Here is a 14,591-nt window from a genome sequence, read left to right as displayed (position 1 = left end):
ATTTTCAAAATAAAAATGGCCATGGCAAATATCCTGCCACATTTCGCACATGAACGAGGGCATCAATTGTATGCCTTATTTTTAGATATGCCGTTTTTTTCTAATTCGCGAATTTAAGCAGGATAATAACTACCGTGAATATAAATTATGAAAGAGTGAAGTACGTCAGAACAAAAATAGTTCTCTTTTGGGTTTCCGGTTTTAAGTTAGCACTCTTTCTCTAACTTAACAAATGTGTAAAGCCAGTCAAAAGCGTAGCGCGACTGCTCCATCTACTGGACTAGCAACAGCAATGCATGTTGTCGCCTATGAGATGTGTAGTTAAATACCTTTGATTGTAAATTAGAATCCTTTAATCGTATTTATGTAATATTCAACAGTAGGCTACAAAGCAAGCACGTAAGCTACTTTCAGCTGCTCCCTTTCCATAAGGAACGGCCACAACTGGTAGCTCCGCATGTTTGATGCTCTCCCTGACACAACACCAAAGAGGATAGTGTCTTGAATGTGATTTTATTCAAGACACTATCTGTCTCTGTGTAACCCAGTCATAGATTACATATTGTTATAATTACACAAAATGTGTTCTTATACCTGACTGTTAGGACCTCCAAGCCTGTAGTTATATTCATCATCAGTTAGAGCCCCTCCTCATCTTTTCTTCTTCTTCAGTGCAACCGTGTAAATACACTGAACCCCTTTGGCCACTGCCCCTTTTCTACAATTCCCCTGTGGGAGAGGAGCTAGAGTGAGCAAGTTATTTACTTGGAGGTCTTTCTTTCTTTTACCTTTCTTTGTCAGACACAACGCAGGAACACACCGGTTACGTCTGCATCTCATTTATGCAGAGAGCTGTATTTGGGCCATTTATAAAGATGACTTCAAAAATCAACCTTGCATTGGTAAGTTTAAAAAGAATAGCAGCTCAGCATAGAGCAGGATGAGTGATTTTTTTAATCAGAGAGGTTTTTTATATTTAAAAGTTATTGATTGGATGATGCAGCGATGCCAGCATCCACACACATCTGCAGGTATTTATTGAATGAGTGTGTGCTTCTATAGGTGGCAATGCTGACACTACAGACTAGTTAAAGCACTCCTCTATTGGAAATTTTGGAATGTTAAGTCACTGTTAGTTTGAAGCACAGTTTTGCAGACAATTAAGCATTCCTATGTTGCAGGGGTGTTTTCTTTCACCATCAGTCTTCACTTTGCTGACAGGTGTTTGGATGTGATATCAAAGTCCCCACAAGCAAACATTCCCTGAACTTCTAGTAGGCCCATGCACTGCTCTTTATGTCATAGACATAATATTGTCTAGCTAGTTAGCTGCGTAAGTATTTCGATTAGTTGTGCTCTTACCTATACGAAATGAATTTAACATCAACTTGGTATTTATCTTGGCCTAAGGTCACACAAATACCCTAAAACAGGTGTGTCAAACACAAGGCCTGGGGGCCACAATCAGCCTAGCAGACACCGTAAACCGGCCCACTGGACAGGTTTGGAAAATTTAAAGGAAGCTGTCAATTTTGGACATTTAACTGTATATTAATAGGTTTTACAGGTTTCCCAACAGATAAAGACCTCTATCGTAAATATACTTCACCAAAGTAATTAAGTAGTAGATAAATCACAATAATGTTCAAGTTATTTAAAATTACAGAAAGATTTTATAGAAGAACTCCTATAAAATCTTTCTGTAATTTTACAGATATTTTTTATAGAAATGTTTTTTCAGAGAGGAACATTTTTTTTTTTTTTTTAATTTAAGGCCAAAAAGTCATGCTTAGAGCACTATTTCTTTATCACATGGAAATCCAGACATGCTGTTGAAATTGCTCTTTCCTTTCTAATATAAAGATATCTCTGGCATTAAATGCACAGTTCATCTTCTTTACAATGACAGAAGGGAGCGCTTCACTGGTCCTTTAAGATCAAAGTGGGATGTATGTGGTCCGGTATTTAAATGAGTTTGACAGCCCTGCCCTAGAATATCAGTAGGTATATAGTGTATTGCAAAACAATAAGGTGACTCTGAGTTTGCATGTTCCCACTGTGTCTGCGTGGGTTCTTTCTGTTTACTCTAGTTTCCTCCCACAGCTCACAACAAAAAATAAATATCATCGAAATTTGCAGTCCTGTGTGACCTTCTAATGATAGAGACAAGTCCAACTTAATTTCTTTGTCTTTCACAATCACTGTTCAAATGTAACTTTCAAAAGTAGTTTTAAGTATTTCGCAGGAAAAGAGACACTCCTTTCCTTAAACATACTTGCAAGTTAGGCAAAATTAAGCTTCATAATACAGCCTCCACCCTGAAAAGTACAGTGTACTTATAATGTAAAATGGAGAAATATTGTTTGTTTTGTGCAAAATTACCAAGAAATTATGCAGTACTTAAAATTACTTATGGAGTACTTAATTTACTAACAGTATATTTATTTGTTTCCTGTAGAAACCAGATTTGTTACCCCCTTACTCTAGCTTGCATACAATTAAGTATCTGTAGTTAAATATAATTAATATGTAATATCAAATAAAAGAGAGCAGCATAATACATAAGACCATCACAATAATCTGATTAAGTGTAAATAACAGTAAATACTAAAAGTTGAATGTTATTGTTCAGCACACAAGACTGACAGCACACAATGTGCTTTGAGGTCATTAAAATTCCTTTTAATTACAGGGGAATTACAGCCTTAATCATAGGCTATAATATGAGGGGTTACCCATACTTTGTAAAGGTAAGCCTGAAGCATGCTAAGAATAAGCATGAATGGTCCAAAAGTCAACATGCAGAGATAGTTAATGACATTCAGAAATTAATTTAAGTTACTTCAGCCGTTATAAAATCACCAGCAGTGGAGTGCACTGAATGACATTAACTCAAACTTTAAATTCTTCTTATGTAGGAAACAACAGCAGCCACAGTTTAAACTAAATGAAAGCACAAAGATTCCGCTGTTATGCGTTATTTTCAGACTTCTATTGAGAAATATCAAAATTTAAACATAGGTTTTTTGTGTGTTTTCTTTTGTTTTGGTTTTATTTTGCCAAAGTCAGACATATTTGATGCAGTTCTAAAAGTGCCATAACACTTCCTTTATGATTTAAATGAAAATGTCACCACTGAAAAGTTTTGAAAAATGACACCATTGGTTCAAAGTTAATGGTCTGTTTCTTTCTAGACTACTGCTGACAGTGTCCCGCAGCGCTGCCGTCTGGCTGCCACTAATCAGTGTCATCCTGCCTGCAGCACACCACTGTCTGCTCATGTGGTTAACGAATTCTGCAATGACTTAACTCGCATTCAGCCTCGGCCGAGGCAAGACGCTGAGACTTTTGCTGATAACAACATCTTATTTCAGGACACATTTTTAGTCTGCTTACCTGCTTAACTCACAGCTCCATTGTTTATTTCAGTGTTTTCAGCCTTTGTCTACCAAGACAAACACACTAGTCAGTTCATCGCTGAATGTGATGTGGATTTAGTGGATACATCAATATGTTTTAAGAGTGAAAAGTTACATTTTGCCGCAATCGAATTTAAATTCATCAAATATCTGTACAGAAGATAAAGAATATAAGAACATGAGTATAAAAAAATTAATTTCTCGACAAGGGAGAACTCCCACTCTTGGTCTTACTAGGCGGTGATCATGAGATAGTCAAGAATGAAAGGGATCCTAGAGATCTATAAATAAAGTTAAGTTAAATTAAAAGTCAAAAAAATCACACTTTCATCTCGTGGTTGAGAGAACAATAAGTTTCATTTAAAAGTTTTTTCATCAAAAGTTTCATTTTTAGATCATCTGCAGTGGTTTAGCTGTCGGAAAATACCTTTGTGGAAGTTTTAGGGACATTCCAGTGTCAACATCCCCTTTATGGCATTCACTTGTGGTCAATGTTTCTTACAGATCTGTTATTGTTTTAATCTTCTGCTCTTAATGTTTAGTGTAGTTGTCATTTTTTACTGATCACGGGACATAACTTGTCATAAATCCTTAATCAACCAATTAGCATAAGTTAGCCAAAATGCCAATTTTGCAATCAATATCTTTCTTGATCTTTCTGAAACTAAAATACAGTGGCATTGTTTTTTGTCTGGAAGCAGGTTTTAGCTCCATTCACTCCTATTCAATGAGGATTTCTTGTAACTAGAGCCAAACCACAATTTAAAATTCTGCTATTCTGGTTCCTGCAAGGGGCTCACAGTTGCTAGGCGAAATCAGTCACAAAGGAGTTGCCACGCTAAAAACCACCTTGTGATTGCTTTGGATACCCTGATCGCCAATAGTTTGCATGGAAGATGCCAAATTATATGCAAGCACTCACTCACTAACTAGTAGCTGAGTCGTAATAAAACTTGAAGAAACACAAACCATAAGAGGCGAATATTCACCAGGCAGAACCATCTTCTTTTCCAATTTGTGTTGCATGTTTCACAGTCTTCTTAGTTTGTAGACAAGTCAAACAGAAACTGCCAGAGCAACCTCCTAACAACCAAAACAATTGCAAGGAGAGAAAAAAAATGAGGTGACCCTTGAACTTTGTCCCGCACAGCTAATATGTAGATGTAAGAAGGCGCTTCCTTGCCCTCACTTCAGTGTATGTTTGTTAATACAATGGATGAGTAACCCCAAATTCTGTTACACCATTGTTCAATAACCCTTTCCTTTGAAAACGTTTGAAATGTTTTCATGGAACAAGCTGAAACGACTGTCAGCCACTGGATCAGCATTCTTGGAGGAAGCTCTCAGGCCCTCAGTGGCTCATTGTCTGTAACTTCCTCCTGCTTCTTCTGCAGTAATATCTGAAGGTACGGCAGTCATATGAGCAGAGCTGTTGAACGTGCAACCACTTAACTTGAACGGTTTCCTTCCCACTCTACTCTGCACCAATGGAAGTCATGGGATGGGGATGACAGGGATTATGAGGGTGATTGGGAATATCATGTCTGTGCTCATGTGTGTGCATTTGTGTTGCCACGTGAAAACCGTTAAGAAGTTAACTGAGCAAATGTGTACTATGTTTGAGTGTGTCTTTTTTTACAGTAATGCTAAGGCTGTGCTAATATGATTTCATAAGAATTCAAATCAGGCTTGGGGATCAGATGTGTGTGTGTGTGTGTGTGTGTGTGAACATCATGAGATATGGGTTGGCAAGAGACACACTGAGTCTGAGAGACTGCAGTGTGTGTGAATTCCTGACATCCCAGATTGATTTTCAGTGAATCACGAGTTTCATTCTTTGCTATGTGAATGGAGGAGATTATATAACACTGTCTCTCTTGTTTTCTTTTTTCCCCAATTAAACTACAAGAATGTCCTTATATGATTACTCCCCTCTCAATAAATGTTATGGCTTTACCTTCAGAAAATAAAACATCTTTATATTTAACTTAGTTGGAGACTCTAGATTGTATTATATGTGTTACCAGTCTATCTCTAGAGAGGGCAGGGTTAGATCTCAGTTACACAGGCCTAGAGACATGTCGGCATTGGAGATGCAGAATTTTTTCACCCAGATCTCGCTGTAGAGAAAATTTAAAATGCGCAATCAAATTTTTGCATTCAAAGTAAAAGTTTGGCATTGCCACTGCAACCACTACTGCAAACCACTGCAATATGCTAGCAATCAAAGCAATTGCATGGAGATTTCGGGTCCAGCACCATATACCGCTTTGCAACCAATTTCATGCTAATGACTGCCAGCAACCTGCAGCAATCACTTACTAATTGGTCGGGGAGTTTACATTTTTCCCTACTGACCAGTGGTTGCCAGATATTCGCTAACTGGTCTCTAAGCCTGTATAACTGGGCTTAGTTTGTGAGCTAAACGGATGTTGCGGTCTCCAGATGATGTCCTAACCTTTTATCTAGTCCCACTAGTAGAACCAAATTTGAAAAAGTTAGCAGGTTAAAACACACACTTAACAGCTAACAGATCATCTGCAGAGGAATGGTTTATTTGAAGAGTTTCAGTCAGGTTTCAGAGCTCATCACAGCACAGAAACAGCTTTAGTGAAGGTTACAAATGATCTTCTTATGGCCTCTGACAGTGGACTCATCTCTGTGCTTGTCCTGCTAGACCTCAGTGCAGCGTTCGATACTGTCGACCATAATATCCTATTAGAGCGATTAGAACATGCTGTAGGTATTACAGGTACTGTGCTGCAGTGGTTTGTATCATATCTATCTAATAGACTCCAATTTGTGCATGTAAATGGAGAGTCCTCTTCACACACTGAGGTTAATTATGGAGTTCCACAGGGTTCAGTGCTAGGACCAATTCTGTTTACATTATACATGCTTCCCTTAGGCAGCATCATTAGAAGACATAGCATACATTTTCACTGCTATGCAGATGACACCCAGCTCTATCTGTCCATGAAGCCAGATAACACACACCAATTAGTTAAACTGCAGGAATGTCTTAAAGACATAAAGACCTGGATGGCCGCTAACTTTCTGCTTCTTAATTCAGATAAAACTGAGGTTATTGTACTCGGCCCTGAAAATCTTAGAAATATGGTATCTAACAAGATTCATACTCTGGATGGCATTACCTTGGCCTCCAGTAACGCTGTGAGGAACCTTGGAGTCATTTTTGACCAGGACATGTCCTTCAACGCACATATTAAACAAATATGTAAGACTGCTTTCTTCCATTTGCGCAACATCTCTAAAATTAGAAATATCCTGTCTCAGAGTGACGCTGAAAAACTAGTTCATGCATTTATTACTTCCAGGCTGGACTACTGTAATTCATTATTATCAGGATGTCCAAAAAACTCACCGAAAAGCCTTCAGCTAATCCAAAATGCTGCAGCAAGAGTACTGACAGGGACTAGAAGGAGAGAGCATATTTCTCCTGTTTTGGCTTCCCTTCATTGGCTTCCTGTTAAATCCAGAATTGAATTCAAAATCCTGCTCCTCACATTCGAGGTCTTAAATAATCAGGCCCCATCTTATCTTAATGACCTTGTAGTACCATATCACCCTATTAGAGCACTTCGCTCTCGCTCTGCAGGCCTACTTGTTGTTCCTAGAGTATTTAAAAGTAGAATGGGAGGCAGAGCCTTCAGTTTTCAGGCCCCTCTTCTGTGGAACCAGCTTCCAGTTTGGATTCGGGAGACAGAAACTATCTCTACTTTTAAGATTAGGCTTAAAACTTTCCTTTTTGCTAAAGCATATAGTTAGGGCTGGACCAGGTGACCCTGAATCCTCCCTTAGTTATGCTGCAATAGACGTAGGCTGCCGGGGGATTCCCATGATGCATTGAGTTTTTCCTTTCCAGTCACCTTTCTCACTCACTATGTATTAATAGACCTCTCTGCATTGAATCATATCTGTTATTAACCTCTGTCTCTCTTCCACAGCATGTCTTTTATCCTGTCTTCCTTCTCTCACCTCAACCGGTCGCAGCAGATGGCCGCCCCTCCCTGAGCCTGGTTCTGCCGGAGGTTTCTTCCTGTTAAAAGGGAGTTTTTCCTTCCCACTGTCGCCAAAGTGCTTGCTCATAGGGGGTCATATGATTGTTGGGTTTTTCTCTGTATCTATGAAGCGCCTTGAGGCGACTTTTGTTGTGATTTGGCGCTATATAAATAAAATTGAATTGAATTGAATTGAATTAAGACTGTGAACACGATAAACACTGAAACTATGTGTTAGCATTGAAAATTGTTTACTTGTTAACATATTGATGTTAGAGTGCCGAGCATAATTGCACCTGGAATACTTTTATGATAATTGAATGGCTGATTTGGGCAGCATTAGCATGAATGCTAATGCTAATGTTTTAGCTAATGCTTAGTTAGAGCCTTGAACATATAATTACTTTAAATTTACACAATGAATTTATGTTCAGTAGTAAAGTTAAATATGTTTAAGTCAACATGACTACATCATTCGTCGTGGCTGTCAATTTAAAAAAAAAAATAGTACAATATTAATATATTATCAGTAATTTGATGTTGAAATAGCCCCAGACAACTGAATCGAATTTCTGGGATTTCCTTACCTGGATGATTGAGCATGTATCAAAAAAATGTCACAGCGGGGTGCACCGGTGTGCTGTGAATTGTGGACCCAAATGCAGACACAAAGGGAGGCGGAGCTTGACTTGAGTTTCAAATGGAAAACAAGCCTTTATTATGGAAAATTACAAGAAACCGAAAACAAAGCACCAAGGACAGTGGGGGAAAACTAAACTAGAACCTAAACTAGGAAAACTATGAGGACTGTGGTAACTATGAATCAACTATGACAACTACGACAAGACATGGAGGAAGGTAACACAGATGACCCGACAAAGACAGAATGAAAACACACAGACTAAATACACACAGGAGGTGATCAGGAGAAGTGGAAACACATGGGAAAACAGCTAACACAAATTAATATCATGACAGCACAGGGAAAAATAACACTAAGCACAATGAACATAGAAACAAGACTTTCAAAATAAAACAGGAAACATAACGAGATGCTGACATGACACGAGCTTGACAACATGAAACACATGACAGACTAAGACTAACATGGTGGACTGACGAAGAGCACGAACACTGGAGATGAAACATTGAGCACAAAGAGAGACTTATAAATTAGAAGTTATAGGAAACGAAACTAGAATAAAACTCAACTGAATCCTAACCAGTAATGCCAACACAAGAACTTAACATATGAACATGACAAGATGCAGACATGACACGAACTTGGTAACGTGAACCACACAGACATGAAACAGGACAGGTTAGACACACGAACCAATAAAGGAGACTAAACCACTGGAGGTGAAGACACAAAAGGATCTAATAAGGAGGAACTATAACTGAGGATCTAGGAGCTAACGATGAAAACTCAAAACACTGGGTCACACAACCCAGGACCATGACAAATAAGTTAGTATTTTGCACTTCTTGTTCCCTTTTCTCAAACTCATTTGTTGTTTTGAATGTGATTTCAGGTACATGAATGACATTTTCACATCTTGTTTTACCACATAAAACACACAAGTAAATATCCCAGTTATACAATGAAACTTGTATAATGTGTTATAACTTGTAACTTGTGCAGCCTCGCCTCTGTCAGAGCGCTCCAGGGCAGCTGTGGCTATAATGTAGCTTGCCATCACCAGTGTGTGAATGTGTGTGTGAATGGGTGGATGACTGAATGTAGTGTAAAGCGCTTTGGGGTCAATAGGGACTAAGTAAAGCGCTATACAAATACAGGCCATTTATTATTTAAATCAAACTGCTGAAATTGCGTGGGATATTCAAAGTCATGATGTTGAATTCAGGGAATTAGTGGTGATGTTATATAACTGTACTATACTCAGTGTTTTATCTCCTTTGACTGTATTCACTCTCCAGAAATCATAAACTTGGTGTAAGTTTGTGGAAAATATCTTGTTGAATAAAACATGTATGTGTCATAACTTTTTATTTCTTAAAGCCTAAGAGAATAACCAATTAGCCCTTTGTCAAACAAACCAGGACAATGCTAACTTTGAGGCTGACCTATGAAAACCATGATCCCTGCAGCGCTCCATACACTTCTTTGTAGCAGAGAGGATCCCATTGTTAAAAACAATGAAAACTGTTGGTTTTCTTCTGCTTTTTCGATTGCATTTTGCTTTCAGACTACTTTATCATGTTAGTCACCGTCTCGGTTTCTTCAAGCCAACTTTTCAACCAGATACCTACCTACCCATAAATCAGCACAGTGAGCTAAGTGGAGTTTGGGTATTTGGATGGCTTCTCCGTTGTAGCCTCTTCCTAGGTTGAATTCCTACAATCGCTATAATCGGAACAATAAAATTAGCAACAACAACAAAAAAAAGATGCCAGCCATCCTGGAGTTTAATCAGGGCTTAAAGATGCCAGGCAGCACGTGAGTACAGCGTGGTTATCTGTGTAATGAGTGACTATGCGAGTGTCACATGTGCTCCACACATAAACCCAGTGCCCTGGAAATGGTTAAACTTTAACTGGCATTACCCTAATAAATTTCACTCATGTACAAAAGAAAACATCTATCTTATCTCCACAAAACAAAACACACGATTTCAGGCCATATAATCTCTGTGAACTGTGTTCTTGGAAATACTGCAGGTAAACTGTATAAGTGATAAAGGCATGTCTGTCCGTATGTCATTTGTCTTAATTATAGAAGTTGAGCTGCCCAGGTGATCAAACAGTTGTTTGATCATTCATGTGTTTACTGAGCATGTGCGTTCCCGACGTGTTTTAAACACAGCAGTGGTGTGAAAGGTCTGCTTTTCTTCTTCTTCTGCAAAAAAGAGTCAGTATTCAGAGTAAAATACACATATTTTCTGTAGTAAACACATCATTTATTGCTCTTGTGGTGGCCAAAGAACTACACATTACTGCACAGTCATACACGAATACCTGTATTTCCTATATACAGCATATAAACTAGTCTCCTTATATGGTGCACAGACCTTGCCAGGGATTAGTTCAGAGAGGGTTTCCCCAAATCAATTTTCTTTATAAGGGAGCACCCTAATATGGTCTCCGCCAAGCTACACAGTCACTGTCTCCCTAATACAGTGGGTGAAGGAACCTCTGGGGTCAACTCAGGGGGACAGTGACCTTTTCTCTTCCTTTAAATTACTGCAGTTGGATAGATATTAGAGCTAAAGATATCCTATATACCCTAAAAGTGAGCCCCTGGTTGTTTAAACAAAGACAACAACACTTTTGCTGAACCAAAGCAATCATGTGCCAACATGCCATATAGTTAAATAACGTCATATAGTGATTGGACAGGAAAAGTATTGTTCAATGTATCGAAATAGTTAGCTTAAGTTGGCTAAAATCAGCTACCATCACAAAAGGGGTCACGCAAGAGCAATATTAAGAAACCGAGTAAATCCTGATAAGTGCAGTAGGTTTAATCCCCAGTCTGCATATAAAATAACCGACTGGCCACAGGACTGCTTTGCACGCTCTGTACGCGATTTGTCATTTTTTTCAAGACGTTTTTGTTGTTGTTGTTATCGTGTTTGTGCTCAGAGGTTAACCAAGAGTCACAAAAAAATGTTTGCTCTCAAAGGTCAGACTAACTTTGTATTTGACTATTTCCAGACAAACCAGCAGGAAGACACCCACCGAACGCTGTTTGCCTCTGCACTGACAGCCAACACAAACACACCGAAAATACATTTCCTCACAAACAGACAGCAAAGAAAAAAATCTATACTCGGCTTGTGCGAAGGGTTGGCCTGTCTAGTTTGAAGAGTTTGTGCAGAGTCAAAACTTACTGCAGTAGAGACAGACTTTTGGGAGACAGGTCTTCCTACTATGCAAAAGATTGTGTTAAGAGGCAAATCGCATTTACTTTTGTAAATAGTAATGGACATAGTAAATGCACAACCTTTCAAAGATGTCCCAATAAAGAAGCAGTCTGTGGGAGCAGGACAGATCACATAAAGGTAGTAATAAGAACCCACGCGGAGTGAATCATGGTTTAACTACCTTACTGTGTATCATTAGAGCAGTACAGTAGATAGTTAAATAGGTTGCAGACAGTATTGGTTAGACTGAGTTATCACTAAATCGAGGGAGCTGGAGGCAAGGCAAGTTACTATAGCTGGATGGCTTCAGGGAGATCAACATAGGTTGGCTCACTGGTTTCACCAAAACTAAAATACACAATATGGAGAAGAAAAATTGGACCCCACTGCATAATCTTTGAATTCAAGTGTTTTCAGTGTCACAAAATCAAACACTTGCTCATGCAGTTTGTAATTTTTTGTTAAAGAAAGAGTCATTGTAAAGGGCTCACTGGATTTAAGCTAGCATTGCGACAAGTCAGTTTGTGAAATTTCTTCTCTCCTAGATATTCCAGGATCAGCTTTAAGTGGTATTCATTACAGAGTGGAAGTGTTTGGGAATCACAGCAACTCAGCCACAAAGCTTCAGACCACATAAAGTTACAGAGTGAAGTGCTGAGGCACCTCTGGCATTAACATCGGCACAAAAGCTATGCACTGGGAGCTTCATTGCATGGGTTTGCATGGCTGATCACCATGTGCAAGGTTGCCTGATGCATGTCACAATAAAAATCCCTTTTCTAAATTGCATAAAATGACAAATGTTTGTCTGATCACAAATTCATGGTAGCTGCCGCACTTTGAGAACATCAGGAAAATGATATATTTACATAACATTAAGTTCTTCTTGAGTAAAGACCATAATTTTATTCCAACACATGTAACACCAGCAACTGTAAAAACTTGCCACTGTTAGCAAGCTAGTTAGCACTAAGCTCGCTGTCTCTACTGACAAAGTATCCTCCTCTAACATAGCTGTTACGTAGCCACAAGTGTGACCACTGTGAATGAAGGTGTAAAGCATTCCACACTTAAGACTGTGAGTTCTTCAACTTTCGATAAGTCACTTGTCACTTCCTGTGTTCTCCTTAAGAAAGAATATATTTTGAGAGTTGACATAAGACGCAGCCTCACAAAACCATTAGTGTGGCTGTAGCTACTGGCTTATCAGATCGTACCGTAAGCTGCAAATTAAAGAGCAGATAAATAATAAGATTAAAAGAAGTGAATGTAATCTTGTTTTCAGCTAATACTCAGTGAACATCAGCTCTACACATAGTTTTTTAGTTTTTTTCCTTTTAACAACATATAAGATTTGGTTTTAGATTTTATACTAATAAAAATCTCATAAAGGCTACCAGGGCAAATTGCCCTACAAAGGTTTCTGTGGTTTTACGTCATATCATGTCATGTCATGTCATGTACATGACAACTGAGTTATGACAAAAATGCTATATGAGTAGTGCAGTTCTGATAGAGGGCTCCTCTGTGTCCAGAAGATGTAAGAAAACTAACTGCTTTTGTTCCCCCCCTCCCTCCCTTTTAACAGTCAGACAGTAACATGATTACACGAGAAACTTGGGCACATGATCTGACCTTAAGTTCAGCTTCATCTGTAATTATGAAATTAAGTGGCGTATGGATTTTATTCTGCTGCCCAAATTGGAAAACCTCATTTGAGTCTCTGGCGAGAGTTTATCTATTTCTTTTTCCCCTACACTCACACACACAGTTGCCCATAGTAAATGCACAAAGAAACTCTGTATGAAATATTTGGGTTGCACATGGATCCAAACTGGATTGAGATCCAATGAGCCCATAGTGGAGCAACATTTTCCCCGCGTCTGCATTCATCATATCAAACATGTCATACATCCGTGGCAACAGAAGGCCCTTTCTTTTAAAGACTGCAGGATCCAGTCTAGTAGTTGCATAACATAGCCACTGCATTACAGCCAGAGAAGACACAAACCACCTTTAGCAGCCTCTAAACCCTCCTGAATGGGAACCTGTCTAACTACCTACACCTAGAAGGGGCCTATCTTGTGGGTTTGGGGGCATCTTACATTAACTTTAAGGGGTCACATAAGGAATATATGTTAAACAAACAGTTTCTAAACTTAAACAAACATGTATATATATATGTATATATATGTGTATATATATATATATATATATAGTGATATACTGTAGGTTTTGTTGTTGTTGTTTTTTGTTTGTTTGTTTGTTTGTTTTTTTAATTTAATCACCACTGGTAGCAGCACTGAGCTTCTGTGTATGTGAAAATAATAACCTGTTATGTAACACACATGACATACTGGAACTCTGCTACAGGCATAATGATTAAACCAAAAACATGATTACTGGAATGCGGCTTGACAAGTTATATTTTTCAGAATTCTTTGCTTGTTCTATACAATGAAGTGTCACGTAACAGCTGCTTCCCAGCAGTGAATGCTTGATAGGCATAGTAAGTGTCAAAACAGGTAATTGTGACGTGATTTCACTTATCCAAAAAGGTTTGGATCATGGCTACCTTTTATTTGACAAGCCACTAAATTATCAACGTGTTGTGTCCTCAGTCATGACAACTGACCTTTTGAAGATAAATTATTGAAATTAAATAATGATATTCAGTGAGTTTAATTATTTTAAAATGTAACACAAGTACATTGTAAGTAACTGTAATTAAAATACCTAAACATGGACAGTAATCAGTTACTCTACTTTTTCAGTGGAAAAGTAATTTAATTACAGTAATGCGTTACTTAGTAACGCGTTACACCCAACACTGCTTCTGAGGTATCTGGAAAACAGCATTAAAAAGCAATTGCTGAGGTTATTGTGGTTACTTAACATATTTTATATACAGTCTGTGATCACAACACTAACAAAATTACTGCATAGATGGTTGCATTAAAAAAAATGGGAGGCAGGAAAATAATAAATCCTTGTAACTACAAAACTACTCTAGGTGTTATTGCATTTTTAGGGAGCTTCGTTTTTAGAAGTTGAACTACAGATTTGATGGAGAATTAAATACGTTGAAGCTACCGTGACCAGAGCCCGGATAGCTCAGTCGGTAGAGCATCAGACTTTTAATCTGAGGGTCCAGGGTTCAAGTCCCTGTTCGGGCGGCGGAAGTTTTAAACATCGAGACTAAACACAATACTGGTGGAAACTGAGCATAAACAAAACCCAAACTGGAACTTCATATGCTACTA

At 38.4% G+C, this 14,591-nt stretch overlaps 1 non-coding gene across 1 annotated transcript; it reads left to right on the top strand.

Moving 5' to 3' along the window:
* The first annotated feature begins 14,431 nt into the window (after nucleotides 1-14,431).
* Nucleotides 14,432-14,504, top strand: trnak-uuu (transfer RNA lysine (anticodon UUU)). The gene has a single exon. It is a non-coding gene; the product is annotated as a tRNA-Lys (tRNA).
* The last annotated feature ends 87 nt before the right edge of the window (nucleotides 14,505-14,591 follow it).

Source organism: Perissodus microlepis, chromosome 14 (genome assembly GCF_051167445.1).
Source record: "Perissodus microlepis isolate ML-2025 ecotype Zambia chromosome 14, ASM5116744v1, whole genome shotgun sequence".
Lineage (NCBI taxonomy): Eukaryota > Metazoa > Chordata > Actinopteri > Cichliformes > Cichlidae > Perissodus > Perissodus microlepis.
The sequence above is the reverse complement of the archived record's forward strand: the minus strand, read 5'-3'. Positions and strand labels throughout refer to the sequence as shown.